The sequence below is a fragment of the Halichoeres trimaculatus genome, unplaced genomic scaffold (genome assembly GCF_033239565.1).
Source record: "Halichoeres trimaculatus isolate MK-OKI-2021-1 unplaced genomic scaffold, fHalTri1.1 fHalTri1_scaffold_10, whole genome shotgun sequence".
Classification (NCBI taxonomy): Eukaryota; Metazoa; Chordata; class Actinopteri; order Labriformes; family Labridae; genus Halichoeres; species Halichoeres trimaculatus.
Genome location: NW_027437187.1, coordinates 17,035,962 through 17,050,379, shown reverse-complemented (window position 1 = coordinate 17,050,379; position 14,418 = coordinate 17,035,962). Strand labels below are relative to the sequence as shown.

Below are 14,418 nucleotides of genomic sequence, written 5' to 3'. Positions count from 1 at the left end.
ACTGGTGTGTTTATCCAACTGCTCATTAGCTTTTTTTTTTTATTATTAACAACCTTAAGTGAACTTATTTAGTTATTAAAGCTTACATAAATCATTTGATGACAGACGGAGGTAGTGATCCGTTTGCTCATTACTCAGTAACAACACTTTTGCTTGTTCTCAGCCTAAAATTTCTCCCTGCGTATGGATGTTTAGTACTCACTGTAAATGTGTCACAGCAGTGACTTGACACAAAGGCTTTCTTTCAGAATTCTGATGCAGCATAAATGGGCCTTAAATTTTATTGCTTTGTTAGTTGTTACACAGTCTTTGATTTTTAACATCACATGCTTTTCAGTTTCTCTCATTGTTACTTTTTGGCTGCTTTGATTGTCACCTGTGTTAGTGTGATATCGAATGCCTCTGCCCTGACCATCCTGACACTTTTTGGGAACAGATTAATACGATGTACTGCTTTCTTTTTTGCCTCCCTGTTGATGTTTGTAACATTAATCATGTTCAGGATTGATAAAATAGAAAATAATATGGTTGTAAATCAAAACACCACTTCTCTACTACGTGTGAACACCTCTGCGTCAAACTTTATGATGATTCACAGCATTACTGAGAACTCAGTCTGATCTGATAGTGATTCTTTTTTGCAGTTTTCCATGTGACTAAGTTTAGCTTGTGAGTCACAGCTTGCTGTCACGTAACGAGTAACCTGCCAGATTTTGTCCCCACTACTTCCCTCAGCACATCTTTATATAAACACAAAATACCTCACTCTTTAAAATGACTTATGCGTCTCTATGTCTAAACAAGGCAGGCACAGGGATGATTCTCTACTCGTGAGTCAACCTTCGAGTATCTTTCAGAGACGATGGTGTGTCACTAGATGAGGCAAGATAAGGACTGAGCAACTTTACTGCAGGGCATCACATTTTAGAACCAGGTGCGTGCCAGTTCCACACAGAGACAAAGCAATTGGCCTCCCCCTCAGTCAGAGCCTGACCCCCGGAGGAGCACATTTTTCTGATAAATGAGCCGCAGTAATTCAAGTTGGCCTCTTTGGACAGAGGTGGCCTTCAAGGAGCTGGTTTATGGGTGCTGGCCTTGAAAACACATGCAAGGATAAATGCATGTGCATCTGCTAAAGCAGGCACATAGACACCCAGGGATACTAAAATCCATGATGCAAGTGTTCGCACCTTTTCACCATTCAACAAACACATGCATAAACAACACAAATATCTGTACTGCAAAGACAAGAATGAAAACAACTGTACTGTCTGTCTTCCTTATAAGCTTTCAGTCCTTCCTGCCAATGCTTGATTCCACTGTTATTATTTTAAAAAAAATCCACCATCTGTACACATTTTCGAACAGAGAGTATCTTCGTGCTTGCATGTGCTTTTCACAAGCCATGTATGTGACAGCCCTCTGCTTTCACAGAGTGCAGTTGTTAGTGATGGGGGCTCGTGGGTGACAAGAGGTATTGATAAAATCATTCTTTACCCTGTGAACATTTCAGAGAGGCTGTGGGCAGAAGTGGCTGCTAACTCCTCTTCAAGGATGCAAGATAGAGGGGTCTGTCTGTAATCCAGCTAGCTGTCACCGGTGTCTGGTTGAGGTCAGGGTTAGCATGCATCACTTTGAGCGTGACCGCAGCATGCAGAGGTCATTCTGAGGCTGCGAACTCGGACATCCAGGAAGAACACGCTCTGTGTGATTACGTTTCAGGCTGGAACATGAGAGATAAGAGCAGCGTGAGGAGCACACTGATGATATCTACAAACTGGAGAAAAAACCTCAGGCTACAGTGTCAGGAAATTACAATAAAATTAACAGTGTGAGGCTCAGAGTTAAGATTGAACACGTGAATTAATTCAGGGAGGATGTGAGTTGGATTCTTGTTCCTTTGTAATCTATGCAGACTTTTGCAATCTCACAGAAGCCTAATGACAGATTAACAGGGTCAATAACCGCTGTGGTTTTTTACAGCAGACCACAGAGCTGAATAATACTGCTGCAACGGGTCAATGAGCCAAAGGAGGAGCACTGAAAGTTGGCACAAACAAAACACCTACGTTCTACTTCTACACCTGACTGCTCTTAACATCTGTTCAGTGTTGACGTGTTCAAGGACACATGCTTATAATGTCTTCCTGATTGATGTGTCAGTATACCTGAGTAACAGCAGCTGCTCTGAAGGTCAGCTCTACAGAAGATGTGCTGAGAGATGGTTGACAGTCAGGAAAGCAGTGAGTACAGCAGCAGTATCTATTGATATAATGGCACTCAGTGATGAAAAATGTGCACTGAAATGGAGAACTTTTAACTATTGTTATTAATTCAGCAATTTCCATGAAGTGATAAGGAATTAGCATTATTATACACTTCTAAAAGCCTGAAAAGGAGGTTTCATTAAAGATTATTAATCCCTGTTTTACCCTGATTATTAATCTCTACACTCATTTCTACCACTGATTTCATCAATGTACCTCATTCTCCCCCTGTTGTGAGATGTGGAGCTTAAATACTGCCATGATGGATGCTTACACACAAGGTGTGCACAAGAAGTAATCCAGTTCATCCATTTTTTTTTGGCATGTGACCCCCAAAAAGTGGAGCCTGAGTCTGGCGACCTCCTGTTACGAGAATACTCTAACAGGCCAATCTAAAAACAGACTAAAATGAAAAAAAGGCCTTTGATGTTTTTACTCATATTTCTGTGTTTCCTATATCAATCTGTTGTCACTGATACTGTCGATACCCTGGCTTAGTAACCCCAGGGGCCTTGAAGCAATAAAGAAATGTGGAAAAACGGATCAATCATTTCCTGTTTCCATAATTTTCACACAACTGAAAACAAATGACCTGCATCTTTTTTGGTTTATATTTTCATTGTAAAGGATGAACAACTATTCAACTGTAGGGTTGGGGCTGATTTTGAAAGGTAGGTTTTTCTTCTATTAGAAGAAAACCATAAGAAATATCCATCACTAGGGCTGGATGTAAATGTAAAGGGGGATAAAAAACACACATTAAAAGGAGCTTTGAACTGAGTGAATCATAAAAGCAGCTGTCAAGGCCATTTCAGATATGGTGAATGCCCATCAGCTTTGTAAGAAGATCCAACAATCACCACTTTTTATATCACTTTTCAAAGTATCACAAGGGATCAAAAAGGTTTAAAGATGGAAGATTAAAGAACTTGTGATGACTCCATAATAATTCACAGTGGAAGGAGATCAAAATGTAATAGACAGTAAAATTATGAAAACATAGCTACATCCAGTGCAGACATGCTGCATAACAGCCAAAGTAGAAGCAGTGGTGGTGAGTAAAAGCAGCAGCCTTGGACTGCAACTGTAGTTCACACCAAAAGCGGAGAAGACATGTAGTGGAAGTTACATGCATGAGCTGCAGCAGGGCTGTTCACACCAGAGGCACATTTCTGTGTGCACTCTAGCACCTTACTAAAAAATAAAATAAAATAAAAACCAGGCTGACACAAAGGTGAAATGTCTTGTGAAAATAGACTTCCAACAGTGTGAGCAGAGGTACCAGCATAAAAGTACTGCTGAGAGTCATAAAGTTCCTCTTATTTTTCCACTTCGGTAACCTTATATGGTTCTTTCTCTCCATTTTCTCCGTCGGCTCACTCATGCACAAAAGCAGCCGCATGTCATTTCTAATTTAGTGCTGTGCTGTGATCTGGTAAAGCCTATAAGACCCATGAAATCTTTCTCTGTCCTTGTCTATCAATCACATTACTTCAAAATGCCCCATCCTTAAGTAACAGAGTAGATATCAATTATATAAATTTAAAACAGTTATGATCAGTCTGTTATTATTAATAACCAGGTGAAGTTACCTGAGTAAAAGCACAATTCAAGGGTTAAAGTCTGCGTGCATACACCATCCATTTCATACAAAAACCTCAAAACGTGTTGACACAAAGTTGCTGATTTATGTTTGGGAAGATTCCAAGGATGCCTGAACCATACCCATAACACCCTGTCTATCTGTTTATTATTATTGTGCATGTGTAATTATAAGGTTATTCATCTGATGGGAGCAGTTTGCTTTACTAATTGATCATGGTCGTAAAATATCTAAAGAAATTAAAGTTGCTCTAAAAACACCCTGTACACCCTATAGTGTCACTGCTGCTCCCACATATGGTCCCATGTTGACAAAATTAGCATTAAACAAGACACAGCACTGCTAAGAACCCTCCGTGGAATACAGACTATTCACTTTTCATGGATTAAACTATTTTACTTTCAAGGTATTCCTGAACATTATTTTTTCCATATCTTTAATTATGGTCCAACAATTATTCTTTATTGTTTAGAATTTATCTGATCCCTGAACTTCTCTAAGGATGTCATTACGAACTCCAGAGGCAGCTGCTGCTTCATCTCAGGAGTGAGTAAATACTCAAAGTATGACCAGGTGACAAGCCAAAAAAGACATAACTGAACCAGAAAAGTATGAGATACTTTTGTCCTGACAAAGCTTGGATAATTCATGTTAAATAAGGCCAATTGTGCACAGTTGATTCATTTAGCCATTCGTTTGCTTTGCTTGCTAAATCCCCTTCATAATCACAGGGCGCCCGAAGTTTACCTCAGCCCACATGCGGCAGCAAACAGAGGAGCACACTGGTGATTTATAGTTTCCAATCCACCAGAATTAGACACCTTTGGACTGTGTTGTGTTCTCACACTTTGAGAAGTGTAGCAGCAGTGGTGTGCTGAGATAATAAGGATGATTTATTTTGGCTGGAAGGCTCTGTTTTCTGGGAACACACAGTGAAAAAAACGAGGTGTATTCACTCTGAAGCAGAGGCTCCAGCCTTTTTTTTCACTGGCTGAATATGACTTGGTGTGTCAGAGTTTGGGTTAAGATTGATCTCATATCCAACATGACAAACAGGTCCAGGTTGAGTCCCTCTGTTTGTTCCACTGCCGATCTGATTTCTGTTTTTGGTTCTGTCTTTTTCATTTCTTACCTGCCAGTTCAATCACTGTTCCAAAAGGCTCTGTTCATCCTCATGTTAACTTCCAATCCACCAGAAAGCTGTCCCTGAAACACAGAGTAGAGGCAAACTGTGAGAATACTTAACAGCAGATAACAGGTTTGCAGTGATATGGTTTGTGGCCACTCTGAGTGCAGCCCATGAATAATGCACCGTTTTGGAAAGATGATGATGCATCTACTCAGCAACCGAAAAAAAGCAATTTTTAAACCCCCAGGATAGAGTACATCTAATTCCAAATTCTCTTTACTGTTTCTAAATAATCATTGAGTCATCTTGTTAGTTTTCTTTTTAACCGCTTCCTCAGCACTCTCTGCTGAAGCTGATTTTTCATTGCAGTGAGAACCTCTATCTAACAGACAGAGCTTTCCACTCTGCTGCTGTGCTGTAGGCCGGAAGAGCTCATTCCCTGGGGACGAAGGGACAGTCAGAGCCATGAAGCCTCATAAGACCTGGCACATTAACACACACACACACACACACACACACACACACACACACACACACACACACACACACACACACACACACACACACATAGCCTGTACACACAGCAACATGTACACATGACAGAGAGGACAGACCCTGCTGAATAAATTATAGGGGACAAAAGCAAACGGAGATAAAGCTTCCTGTCTCACCCACCATCCATTAGTGCAAAGCAGGGACTGAGAGTGTGTTTGATCCACCGGAACATTATTGCGTTGGCCTATCATGACCCCATCCTTGCTTTTAAGATAAGGGCTTTTGCTTTCACATTCACGTAGAGTTTTAATGAGTACTGTTTCTCCATAATAATTGCATTATAAACATTTGAACCAGTAACTAACGAGTGTAAACATATAGAAATAACCGTCTGTGCTTTGGATAACAGAAGACTCTAGAACAGTGAACCCTGACAGCTGAAATACACCAGATGTGTTTCCAGTCTGTTTCTGCTCCGTCACAGCACTGGATCAGATAGGTTTCCATTCAAGTCACCGTGTCAACTTACACTGGATCCACTTTGTTGAAGTCAGGCTGCTCTGCTCTGGCAGGTAGCAGGCAATACGCAAGCATCCTGTTTTGGTCGAGTGCCAGAGCTGTGACGTGTCAATTCACCATAGGTAACATCAAGCAGGACAGGGAGTCGTGCACAAAAACTAACTAAAAACGTCCAGTGACTTTCAAAATGAATTTCACCATGTCAAAACCAGTTTGTATTTAGCTTGACTACAACCACAAACCAACATGAGTGGAGCCAGACCAATAGTTGACAGGTTTGAGGTTTTGCAGCCCAACATGAATGAAAAGTCACTTATCAGTGGAGTGGGAAACATGGGAACTCCTTTGTCCCATAGCTCCGGCTGTCTGGCTATCAAGCAACTCGACGGACTGAACACACAGCTGGTGTGAATTGATGGAGCAGAGCTGGACTGAACTCACATTTGGTGTGTTCCAGGCATTAGGTATGTTGCACTTAGAATCAGAGATAGAAGCTTTGATCATCAAGGCTGCATGTAACTATGACTGAAGTGAAGGGAAAGACCTTGAATCTTTTCAAATGCAGTGGTCCTCTTTTTTATATGTAGGGAGAGTAGCTGTTGCTGAGCCTAAGCGCACTAAAGTCAGTCATGCACTGAGCAAGTAGGAGGTAATTTTGACCCAATTCATGAGTCACACAACCGATTATAAGTTGGGCAGAATTTCAACTTGAACATGCATTGATGAGCTCATATTCACTCAACCAGTGAATCTCTGCCTTATCAGAAATTCTGCTTGTTCAACATAGACTATGAACTATCATAAGGTGAACCAAGGGTGAGTCTCCAATTTAAAGGCCTCCTTTCCTGATTGCACCTGCACAAAATAATAGATGAAAATCATGGGTGCCCCCTAAGAGATGCTGTTAATGAAAATGCACAAAGATATACACTTGTCAACTATAATACTATTAAAACGTGTAATATCATGCAATTAAATATCACAGCTCGGTCATAAATACTAAGAAAGCTTCTGCAGTCAGCCCTTTTCTTGTTGATGCCTCATATAAAATACTCAACTGAGTACAATAGTACTCAATATTTATTGTTGAAGCTGCATCCCCTGACTTGAATTTCATCTTTGGGATTTCCTTAAGGTGCCTCTGTTGACTTGGGTCAGAGCGACAGCCTGAGAATCTGACCATGGGAGCACATCATCCATGAGCTTTGGTCATACAGTGTGAGATGGCATTCCTCCACAAGATTTAATCTAGTACAGGGTTTTCAAAGTGTAAGACAGTGAGCAGTGAGCCTCCTTTCAGAGAACATTAAATCATTGGAGCCTCCCCTGTTTTAATACAACAAATACTTCTAATAAATGAATAATCCACGCTGGTTTTAACTACAAAACATATGGATTTCAAACATTCTGTCCTAATACAGTCTCGCAAATTTCAGTTGAAATGGGCAAGAATTAGATGAATTTAGGTCAATGCCTATTTGTTAATTTATTATGACTACATGAACTTCAAACATCAATATAAAAATGAACAGCTTTTCAAACGCAGATAGATTACAAATTCACAGTAAACAAGGTACACACTGTGGCCTTGGAGAATCCAGTCTAAGAAAAACCCAATTTTAGATCGTCATCACTGTGCGAAATACGTGGGGTCTAGCGGGGTCTGAGTCCCCTGAATTGATATATGATACCCGCTAAAAGGCTCAACAGCAATGTTTCCAGAGGTCTCTTAAGAAGTACATTTCGCCATACATCATTTAGCTGAGTTCATATGTTCCCATACGTGTGTATGTGGGCACATGCCCCTGAGGGATCCATGAGTGTCCTGCTTGTTTGCAGAGCAGAGGAGTTGTTGCGTTGTCCTGTAGCTATGTGCGCGTTCACAACCCTTAAGTAACAAGTAACGTCGGGTAGACACTTCCGTTTTTTTTTTTTTTTTTTCTTGGGTTTTGGTTACCCCTGTTAACCTGATTCCTCGATAGTATTCAGTGAAAACAGAAAATTCCAAAAAATTCATGTCATCAACAACTTTTACCCCGCTGAATGTAGGGATGAGTATGATAACTGGTTCCTGTTAAGAAGTGATTAGAAATGGTTCGATCCATTGACATCAGTAGTCTTTACACTTGATTATTTACATTACACCAGAGCAGCCTGACCTTAACAGATGGATAACAGTTTCTCAAGAAAACTCTGATTCAGGATTTTCTGCTTGAAGTTTTACCTGAGAACTGAGCACACTAAGAATGATCATTATTCTCTCACACTAGATTTGTTTCCAATACATTCAAGATGTTATACACCCCCTAATGTACCAAAAACCATATTGAAAAAAATAGCGCTTGCTTTATGCTAATGTATTAAAGAAAATGCACTGATATGCAAGTGGTTAGCATACGTTGTTGTAACTTGGGTTTTAAGACTGAATTTCAACTTTCATCGCAGAAACATATCACAATTACTTTTTGTGAACAATACTAAAACTCCAAATGTCAAAATACTAATGGGTAAATGTTAATGGCTATGGCTTCAACCAATACCATGTAACAAAACAATAGACTGACATCAGGTGACATGCAGCTTTCACTAATTTCTGAATAATTATGTCCAGACACATCCAGATCCATTGACCATTTTCGTATTTATTGAAGTGTAAACTTATCTTTGACTCAATAAAATGTGTTTTTTGTTTTATTTTTACTTCACACCTTGATGTCACTTCCTTCTGATGGTGGAGAAGTGGAGCTTCCGAGAGAGTCTGCTGAGAGTGGAGGCTGGCAGCTGGATCTCTCACATTTAATTAAAGCTTGTAAATTTTTGTAAGTGTGTTTACAATGAGCACAATATATAAAAAAACAAAAAGGCTCATGTCAACTTCAGTCACCAATCTTTACCCTTCAGCATAAAATCTTGCTTCTACAACTATGCATGGAAGTATAAATGTGCTATGTCAGTTACAAATAAGAAAATATTAATTAAATTCTGTACCAAAGATGTATTTGCAAGATGACCTAGAAATGTAATTGACAAAGCTGCTACAAATTGTCCAACAAAATTAAACACTACACAGCGAGTTAAAGAAAAACTGTCCAATTCTCTCTGGCCGAAACTTCACAAAGAATGACAAATTATGCCCACAGATAGTGATGATGGATATGGGCTTTGCTGCTCTAATCATTATCATTGTTGTTATTATCAACAGCATCAATATTGCTCCTCACACTCCCATACACACACATACACCGGCAAAAAAACACCCTCTGGCTTTCCTCCTTCTTTGACAAAACACTGCATTATTTCATTTTTCAAAGCACGTCTGGAGCCAGTGTTGAGCAGTGTGTCTAAAAGATGTATGTTTTTCCTAATTAAAAAGAAAGAAGTGGAGCCATATTAAAACATGCAGGCAGTCGGGGTCTGTTAGACACAGCTGCTGCTTCATTTACAGTCGGTTCTTTATACAATATGGAAAAAGATGAGACAAAGTGTGATTCTGTGTACATACGCAGCGTTTAGTCATTTGACTGCATTGGAAGACTGACTGTGGCACCAATGAGTGTCAGTGGCACTAGCACCAACTGGGGACATGCAGCACATTGGAGTACACTCGACACTTTGCATTACATCAACAAAATGCAACAAATAGTGAAGTTAAAATAGTTTGAATACAAAATGAAAGCTCTGACATGGCAGCAACTACTTTGTCCAAAACAGAATTAATATTACCCTGTTTTTTCATGGGCAGCCGTGTACATCTTGTCACATCTATAAAATCAGTTATCAGAGTTGTAGTTGCAGACATCAGCAGTCTACCATTTGTTCTCTTTTTATCTCAGAGATAAAAATCTGAGTCCAATGGAGCAGTAGTCTAACAAATCAAGACTAATGCCAGTGCCTTCTGCTCCTGATAGCAGCACATTTTGACCCTCAGGTCACTATACATCACCCACTGGAAATGACCAGAAATGCACATCAGGCTGAATCAATTGGCTGCACAGCTACTCGTTCAATTAAGACCTTGGTTGGGGGGTGGTCAGTGTGGTTTGCGGTGAGGTGAGTATGGGCTCCCAAAGGAGCAGTAAGTGCTGAAATCAGCTCAGCTGCGCCTGCCATTTGTCATTATCTAATGGTAAATCCATCTGTGTCTGGAAGAAGGGTCCATAGGCCAATGAAACCAGGCAGGAAGGAAAAACGAAAACCAGGATAGATTGATGCAAGTGGGTCAAACATTAAAGCATGAGATATATTCAAATATACATGATTCTTGTGTTAAAATGAGCGCATGACTTTTCTTGTAGACACAGAGATCGTATCAAGAAGTTTAAACAGATCCATTAAATCTCCAGGGTCTGTTTTTTTATGATATGAAGCACACAGAGATTCAAAGCAGTGTCTTCTATTGTAAGAAAAAGGAAGAAGATGAGGGTGAGATAAAACAAATTAATGGACTTTCAAAGAGGCATTTAGATAGAATACAATTATCTGGAACAAAGAATGCAATATTGTAATTCCCTCAATTACATGATGTGTGACTTAATTAAATTAGAATGTGGCTAAATCAGTGTTTTAATACAATTTTAATTAATACATGTTTCTGCTATATGTACATCATTTCCCAGCAGACAACATGAGAGCTTACAGGGTTTGTCAGGCATATTCTGTTTATCTCTCTGTGTTAGTAATAACGTGTCTCTGTGTTTGTACTTGGTGTCTGCACAAGAATTTTTCACCATCACCATGAACAGACTCTGCGACTGATAACCAAACACAGACATATGTTTTCACATGTCATTTAGACAAACTGGTTTGATTTTACAACAATGGCTCATTATACTGCTCCACAAAAATACAGAAATATGACATTTAAGACCAGCAAAAGCAGAATGGGCATTGATCTTACTGATAACAACAAAATGACTCAACACAAGCTGCCTCCTGCTGAGCTGTGCTCTACTACAACTATAATTCAATTGTGTTCTCTGTAGGATGTGAAAATCTGATCTCGTGCAAAAAAGTGATTATGAATGATGATTTTAAACCAACTGACCCGAAATAGAGGAAACATTGATGTCTACTGACTCACTCACCACAACAAAACCCATATTATCAAGTTTAGAAATGAAATACTTAAAAAACAATTCATGAAATTTTCACAAGTTATTTCATCAGCACACTTGGATAACTTCTAGAAAGGTGAATTATTTAATACTTATCGTGATTTTTTGTGGTTACAAAATTTGACAGTTCAATGGTATTGATTGTTTAATTAGTTAAAATTTGTAGAAATGTCATATAAAACACAAAGACACCAACAGAAATGCAAAATATACATTTAAACAAACATCTAACATGGTGTTTCAAAATGCTTAAAGCATATTTTTTTATACCAGCCCTTATTTTTCACTGTCCCTAGCATGTAAAACACATACTTATCTCAAATTTTGTTTAATAAAATGTTTTGGGGAAGTTCAAACACACCCATGTTTCAGATTGTGTTTTATCAAATCTTCTAAAAACACCCTGTAAACATTAAGGGATAGATGAGACTAGTTTCTGGAGTTTTGTTTTGTTTTGTCTGGACTTAGTAAACTTTCACCCCAATTCTGCTTGTTACTTGATATTGTCATCTGATCCTTTGTTGTATTAGTCTTTACTGCAGACAGGTTAGTTTTTCATTCAGACTTTCCTGATATAGAGTCGTACTGTTGGATCACTTGCTGGTAATGGTTTGCTAATTTCTTCTGGAAATATACGAGGTCTTACCTGTGAAAGGTATTTTCTAGGAGGTAAAATGTTTCTCCCACACACACACACACACACACACACACACACACACACACACACACACACACACACACACACACACACACGCAGTTGGGTTGGTCTCGGTACGGCACGCATTTTGTGGTGTTTCCATTGACTAATCCCAGGAAAGATCCCCAAATAACCAAGACAAACTGGGGACCCCTCCGTTGGGCAGCCAAACTAAACCGATCCAATCCCAGAAGGTGGAGCTGCGACACTGCAGACTGTATTTCTCCTGGGGACATACAGCCTTCTCTGAAACAAAGCTTGACTGCGCTTTGTAACAAAGAGCTACACAAAATTCACAAAGTAGACCAACTGCTGGATGTCTTCTATCATTGCTCTTTGTTAACTGTGTTTTATTTTTCTTCCTTGTTGGATTTCTTAGCAGGATGAACTGTGTCTATAGCCTCATGCTATTATGTGACTCACGTGGCTATTGGCATCCTGCTTACACGCTGCTTACCACGAGGGGGCACAGTTGGCTGTGGAAACACAAACAGGACCAGGCTTTACTGATCCAACCAGTGGCAGCTGGCCAATAGAGGGCACTAGGGCGCTGCCCAACTGTCATTACCGTCAACATTACCTTGAAGAATGAGACATTGAAAAAGAAAATAAATAATAAAAATGTAACTGAACTATGTATATATTTATATGTTTAAATTTGTTTGATGAATATTATATATATTTCATGATGAGTAAAGTTGAAATCCTCGGCCGTAGACCCTCGTTATAAATTGTACATGCACAGTGGCTCCTCTTCAATACAAGAGATAAGACCATGCCGGGGCGCACCTTTCTTGCGCCCAGAGCTGAATGCAGCTGGATTTGCATACCACTACCCTCCCACTGTGGAGCCTACGTCACAGCTGTCTGTTATAAAGTGCGGTTGATCGACAGGTCGAGCCGCGGGAGTAGGAGACAATCAGACGGAGACAAAAAATGGGGAGAGAAAACATAAATAACACAGTGAAGTCGCTCATAGCGTTACCTGTCTCTCTGGGCATTACCTCTCGCAGTCTCTTGCAAGGAGAAAGTCCTTTTTCTACCTTTACTTATTAGAAATGAAATGCCCTTTTTGAAGTTACTCATGTTACTAATTAATTTCAAATTATACAGATTAGAAAATGAGAAGAAGTGTTCCTTCAGGTGTTACTGGGATTTAAAGTCAGCAAATAGTTTCCATAGCCCAAAATGTCCTGTTTGAAAGCGTAATTCATCTCTCCAGTACTTCCGATTTCATGTAAGCTTTAGATGGTTTGCAGATCAATCAAATTTGTTCTGAATCAACATTTTACAAAGAGTCCCAACTTTTTTGTAATGGAGGTTTTATAATTATAGCAATGCCCCGGATGTCAGCACACTATTTTTTTTTATTTTTTTTTTTGTATTTTAGAAATGCTTTTAAAAGCTCCAGTTAGCACGACAGTTTAAATTTGTGCTGCACCAAAGGGAAGCCATAGAGAAACTCACTGCAGAGTGGATTTAGTGCAATCAGGGGAGATATGGAATTAATATGTCTGATTAAGTGCCTGACTGAATTAGCATTTAGAGTCCAAAGAGAGTTCAAACAGGAGGGGAGGGACGAGATACTGTACGGCCTGTACAGAGGAGAAAAGGCTGGAAGATTGAGCTGTAGGAGAAAATCAAGTGAAAAAGACAAGAAGAGAAGGAGCAGATGTAAAATGACTGATATGAAGTGGTTCTCTGCACGCTATTTTTCTTTTAGCTCTTGGGTTCACTCAGGCCAGTGTCTTATCTATGATTAATTGTTTTTGACAAGAAAATGTTTCATCTTTTTCAACTGTCTTTGAAATGGATTCATGGTGATCTTAAACTCTGTGGGCTCTCCAGTACACACACACCAGCTGCCAGTTGTTCCTGATGGGTGGGATAGTTTGGATGATCCCATAAAAAATGAACAACTCTGTGACTGGATCATTGTCATCTGTTTTCATTATGACCCTGTCAGGATGGATAAAAGACCTACACAAACATCCTAACATGGGTAAGGACTTTATGTAACACAAAGCAAGATTAGAGAGACAGAGGCCATACAGTCACAGTGTCAAAACTCAAAAGACAGAGGGGATGTCAGGGTAAAGGTAGTTTGAGGAGAAGCATGGAAGATGAAAGACACAGGGTGCATGGTTATCCCAAAGAGGGAGAGAGGAGTAAATTACCAATATTGAATCTCTACCTTGAAATAAATGACTCTGTTATGGAGGACTGCAAAAAAGCCTCTGACGAAAACCGCAAGAGAATGAATGTCAAGCTACCATGGGGTGATAAAAGAAGCACACCATGCTGAGCAAAAAGCATATAGAAACCCATGTGAAGACAACCACGGATTGTACAACCAACCATGATGAAAGTCTAAGAGGTGATTTTTTTAGGCATTGTGGCCATGGATTTATATCTGAAAAGAAAAGTAAAAAGAGAAAGAAAAAAGGATATGAAAAATAGAGTGGGGTAAGATGAAAAGTTAAAAAAAAAAAATCCGGTTGAGGTAAGGATAAAAATGAAGTCTGCAAGTGGGAGACAAGGAGAATATGAATTAAAAGGAAAGGAGAAGTGATACAATGAAATATAACAGCAAA

At 39.4% G+C, this 14,418-nt stretch overlaps 1 protein-coding gene across 3 annotated transcripts in view; it reads right to left on the bottom strand.

Annotated features, from left to right (window-relative positions):
• Nucleotides 1-14,418, bottom strand: part of lrrc4ca (leucine rich repeat containing 4C, genome duplicate a) — a 194,545-nt gene that overhangs the window by 17,147 nt on the left and 162,980 nt on the right. For all 3 annotated transcript variants that reach the window (XM_074677980.1, XM_074677981.1, XM_074677979.1), the window contains one exon: nucleotides 5,003-5,076. The gene's annotated coding sequence lies outside the window, so the exon portion shown is untranslated. The remainder of the gene's footprint in view (nucleotides 1-5,002; nucleotides 5,077-14,418) is intronic.